Raw genomic sequence first — 6000 nt, 5'->3', positions numbered from 1 at the left:
TATATATATGTGTGTGTGTGTGTGTGTGTGTGTGTGTGTGTATAGACAGATGGCACAGGGTGAGTTGAATATGAAGGGATGATAACTAAAAAAATCAAATTAAGGGATAAGAGAGGAATATATTGGGAGAGGGAGAAAGGGAGAGATAGAATGGAGTAAATTATTTCATGTAAAAGTGGCAAGAAAAAGCAGTTCTGTTGGAAGGGAAGAGGGGCAGGTGAGGGGGAATGAGTAAATCTTGCTCTCATCGGATTTGACTTGAGGAGGGAACAACTTACACACTCAATTGGGTATCTTACCCCACAGGAAAGAAGGAGGAAGGGGATAAAAAAGGGAGTATGATAGAAGGGAGGGCAGATAGGGGGAGGAGGTAATCAAAAGCAAACATTTTCAAAAAGGGACAGGGTCAAGGGAGAAAATTGAATAAAGGGGGACTGGATAGGAGGGAGCAAAATATAGTTAGTCTTTCACAACATGAGTATTGTGGAAGGGTTTTACATAATGGTACACGTGTGACCTATGTTGAATTGCTTGCCTTCTTAGGGAGGGTGGGTGGGAAGGGAAGAGGGGAGAGAATTTGGAACTCAAAGTTTTAAAAGCAGACGTTAAAAAGTTGTTTTCGCATGCAATGGGGAAATAAGATATATAGGCAATGGGGAATAGAAATCTATCTTGCACTACAAGAAAGTAAGGGAAAAGGAGATTGGGGGTGGAGAGTGGGGTGACAGAAGGGAGGGCTGACTGGGGAACAGGGCAATCAGAATATATGCCATCTTGGAGTGGGGGGGGAGGCTAGAAATGGGGAGAAAATTTGTAATTCAAAATCTTGTGGAAATCAATGCTGAAAACTAAAAATATTAAATAAATAATTTTTAAAAGAAGAGAAAAGAATTGATAGGAGCTGGACATCCTGTGCACCAAATAACATTAGAAATAACAAGATATATTAAATTTTAACAAGAAAAGAGTTGTTCTTACAGTGAATGACTTAGCTGTTCAGGTAAAGGCTATTAATTCATCAGAGCTAAAATCAAACTTAGTTAAAAAAAATCCTGAACTTATCCTAACCTTAACTTTAACTATGAATTTAAACAACAGTGGATAAGAAATGGTAAATGGACAACCAAATGACATAAACATTGACTCTAAGAACTTTACCCATAAGTTTAACCGGTGTAAATTAATCATCAGCCTATATACCTATTCTCCCATGACTACGTCTCAATACATTGAATGAGACATTCACAATGAGGGTATTAGTCAGCAATAAGCACGTTTTCACTGCAGGGGTATTCAATATAACAATCATTAACAACATTTTTACCATTTCACAGTTAACTGAAAGATGTAGACTGTGCTCGTGATTTGTTGATTATGAAAAAGCATTTGATTCAGTAGAACAAAACACTGCCTTACATGCCCTCTTACAGCACTGTCTTATTCACAAAGTAAGATTATTAAAGGTTTCGTGGAAGATAGAACAGGATAAATAACCCTGTTCAATGGCCTTCTCATAAATAGGCAAGTCTCAAAACAGAAATTAATGCTAACCAGAAAATTTTATGAAAGGGATGGAGGAGAGGCAAATTAAATAGTGATTCCTCGCAGATGGTGAGATGCTCCAGATCTTCCTGTTTGTGGATGACATTGTGATAATCGAGTCAAGTCCTAGAATACTACAGAGCCTCCTAGAAGAGATATATAATCACTTAAAGGAACTTGGTCTGACCAGCCATACAGGTGTAAAGGCAATCAGTGAATGGGAAGATTTTTCCTGCCCATTCATTGGGCTTCGGGGGTGGGGCTCTCAGGGTCCTGAGGGGAGTGGCTAGGACTGGAGCCAATGGTAGGCACCTGAGTTCTGGTCCACGTGATGACATGAAGCCTGTGGTGGGAGGAGCTTGCTGAACGGTTGCAGCAGAGCTAAGAGGCAGTTGGTGAGAGCAGGTGAGAGCAGTTAAGAGCTGAAGGAGCTAGCTGGAACACAGCTTGGAGATTGTGGCCGAAGTGGCAGCGACAGTGGCGGGTGCTACAAAAAAGCAGGACTGACCCTCATGGAGACCTGAGAGTGCTGAGCAGGGGCTTGAGGCCAGTGGGTGGTCTTCTTGCTGGAGGGCCCTGGCATTAGGGGTGGGGGGAAAGCACCAGTATGGCTTGGCTTGTTGCCATAATGTTTTTCTGTGGCCTCCTGGTCACTGTTACGAGATGGGCATACTGGTCTTGGAAGGTTCTTGCCAGGATGTCGAACTGGGGACACTGGTCTGTGGGTCTGCTACTCTTGAGTTTCAATAAATGCTTTAACTCCTCTGCCTTCTACTTAGAGAATTCCTTATATCCTGCTATTCTGGACCATTCAGGCATATTCATGGTTATCTCTGAAGTCATGAATTCTGCCTTAATGATATAACAGGGAAAACTCTTTTGTAATTGTTCAGTCATGTCTGACTCTTTGTGACCCCATTTGTTTTCTTGGCAAAGATATTGGAATGGTTTGCCATTTCCTTCTCCAGCTCATTTTACAGATGAGGAAACTAAGGCAAACAGAGGTGAGTGACTTGCCCAGGGTCACACAGCTAGTGTCTGAGGTCAGATTTGAAGTCAAATTGTCTGACTATCCACCATGCCACATAGCTGCCCCTATTGGAATAAAATTGTACCTAAAAAATTAGAAATATGAGAGGCACATTGTAGGCCTGAGAAACCTGCATCATATAGGAATGAGGAAATCAGAAGGAAAGGATTAAAAGATGTCATTAAGAAAGCATGTGATAGGCAGAGATGATGGGCTGGTCACATGGTGAGAGGGAGAGATGACAGGTGCACAGCCAGTGCTCTACAGGTACCCACACGATGTAATGAGAAATTGAGGAAGTTTTCTACCATGTTGGGTGAATCCTGGGGTGATCTTAGTGGAGGACACAGGTAAGAACTGCTCAAGATGAGCTGTGATCTGTGTCACCAGAGAGCACATCTGAACTGATAACATCAAACGTCCATATGAGGGTTCAACTCGACAACATATGTGTAGTATTAATAAATATACACATGTACATGTACATATTTCTTATTGTTGCTTTTTGTGAATGATAATTCTTGAGATTCTGCTCATCTCCCTTCTATGTATGTGTCTTCTAGCCTTAACTGTGAATTGTGTTATATAATACCAGGTGTTCAAGTTAAAACTCCTAATGCAAAAGTCATCTGATTCAGCTAATTCTGATTCTAATGAACAGTATGTCTGGGCAAAATTTCCCTAATACTTTCAGCGCATAACTTCATTTTCCTTTTTTTTTTAAAAAAATTTATTTATTTAACATATTTAGTTTTCAGCATTGATTTTCACAAGAGTTTGAATTACAAATTTTCTCCCCATTTCTGCTCTCCCCCCCACTCCAAGATGACGTATATTCTGGTCGCCCTGTTCCCCAGTCAGCCCTCCCTTCTGTCACCCCACTCCCCTCCCATCCCCTTTTCCCTTCCTTTCTTGTAGGGCAAGATAAATTTCTACGCCCCATTGCCTGTGTATCTTATTTTCTAGTTGCATGCAAAAACTTTTTTTTTTGTTTTTGAACATCTGTTTTAAAAACTTTGAGTTCCAAATTCTCTCCCCTCTTCCCTTCCCACCCACCCTCCCTAAGAAGTCAAGCAATTCAACATAGGCCACATGTGTATCATTATGTATAACCCTTCCACAATACTCATGTTGTAAAAAACTAACTATATTTTGCTCCTTCCCAACCCATCCTCCTTTATTGAATTTTCTCCCTTGACCCTGTCCCCTTTCCAAAGTGTTTGTTTTTGATTACCTCCACCCCCATCTGCCCTCCCCTCCATCATCCCCCCCTTTTTTTATCTTCTTCCCTCTTCTTTCCTGTGGGGTAAGATACCCAATTGAGTGTGTATGGTATTCCCTCCTCAGGCCAAATTTGATGAGAGTAAGATTCACTCATTCCCCCCTCACCTGCCCTCTCCCCTCCTCCGACAGAACTGCTTCCTCTTGCCACCTTTATGCAAGATAATCCACCCCATTCTATCTCTCCCTATCTCTCTCTCTCAATATATTCCTCTCTCATCCCTTAATTTGATTTTATTTCTTTTAGATATCTTCCCTTCATCTTCAACTCACCCTGCGTCCACTCTCTCTCTCTATATATATATATACACATACGTATATACATACATACACATTCACTTATATATATATACATAAACATATATATATATATATACACACACATAAACACATATATATATATATATATGCATATTCCCTTCAGCTACCCTAATACTGAGGTCTCATGAATCATACATATCTTCTTTCCATGTAGGAATGTAAACAAAACAGTTCAACTTTAGTAAGTCCCTTGCAATTTCTTTTTCTTGTTCTTTTTCTTGATTACCTTTTCATGCTTCTCTTGATTCTTGTGTTTAAAAGTCAAATTTTCTATTCAGCTCTGGTCTTTTCACTGAGAAAGCTTGAAAGTCCTCTATTTTATTGAAATTCCATATTTTGCCTTGGAGCATGATACTCAGTTTTGCTGGGTAGGTGATTCTAGGTTTTAATCCTAGCTCCACTGACCTCCGGAATATCGTATTCCTTCAATCTCTTAAAGTAGAAGCTGCCAGATCTTGGGTTATTCTGATTGGGTTTCCACAATACTCAAATTGTTTCTTTCTGGCTGCTTCAGTATTTTCTCCTTGATCTGGGAGCTCTGGAATTTGGCCACAATATTCCTAGGAGATTTCTTTTTGGGATCTATTTGAGGAGGTGATCGATGAATTCTTTCAATTTCTATTTTGCCCCATGGCTCTAGAATATCAGGGCAGTTCTCCTTGATAATTTCTTGAAAATATCTAGGCTCTTTTTTTGATCATGGCTTTCAGGTAGTCCAATAATTTTTAAATTATCTCTCCTGGATCTATTTTCCAGGTCAGTGGTTTTTCCAATGAGATATTTCACATTGTCTTCCATTTTTTCATTCCTTTGGTTCTGTTTTATAATATCCTGATTTCTCATAAAGTCACTAGCTTCCACTTGCTCCAATCTAATTTTTAAGGTAGTATTTTCTTCAGTGGTCTGTTGGACCTCCTTTTCCATTTGGCTAATTCTGCCTTTCAAGGCATTCTTCTCCTCATTGGCTTTTTGGAGTTCTTTTGCCATTTGAGTTAGCCTATTTTTTAAGGTGTTGTTTTCTTCAGTGTATCTTTCAGCATTTTTTTGGGTCTCCTTTAGCAAGTCATTGACTTGCTTTTCATGGTTTTCTTGCATCCTTCTCATTTCTCTTCCCAATTTTTCCTCTACTTCTCTAACTTGCTTTTCCAAATCCTTTTTGAGCTCTTCCATGGCCTGGGACCAGTTCATGTTTTTCTTGGAGGCTTTTGATGTAGGCTCTTTGACTTTGTTGACGTCTTCTGGTTGTATGTTTTGGTCTTCTTTGTCACCAAAGAAAGATTCCAAAGTCTGAGACTGAATCTGGGTGTGTTTTAGCTGCCTGGCCATATTCCCAACCAACTAACCTGACCCTTGAGTTTTTCAGGGTGGTATGACTGCTTGTAGACTAAAGAGTTCTATGTTCCACGTTTGGGGGGGATGCGCCAGCTCTGCCACACCAGCACTCCTCCTTCCCCAAGAACCCCCAACCCGGACTGGGCTTAGATCTTCAGCAGGCTGTGCACTCCTGCTCTGATCTGCCACTTAATTCCTCCCACCAGGTGGGCCTGGGGCCAGAAACAACTGCAGCTGTAGCTGCCCCACCTCCGCTGCCCCAGGGGCAGTGTCCGAACCTCGAACTCCTTCCACTCCTGAAGCTTTTCCTAGTAACCTTCTCCGCTGTCTTTGGTGTTTGTGGGTTGAGAAGTCTGGTAACTGCCGCAGCTCACTGATTCAGGGCGCTAGGGCCCGCTCCGCCTGGCTCATGGTCTGGTTGGTCCGCGCCGCTCACGCTGCGCTCTGCGTCGCTCCGCTCCCAGCTCCCAACTCCCAGCTCCGTGTGGGATAGA

This window comes from Trichosurus vulpecula, chromosome 1 (genome assembly GCF_011100635.1).
Source record: "Trichosurus vulpecula isolate mTriVul1 chromosome 1, mTriVul1.pri, whole genome shotgun sequence".
Classification (NCBI taxonomy): domain Eukaryota; kingdom Metazoa; phylum Chordata; class Mammalia; order Diprotodontia; family Phalangeridae; genus Trichosurus; species Trichosurus vulpecula.
This window is presented reverse-complemented; position numbering follows the sequence as displayed.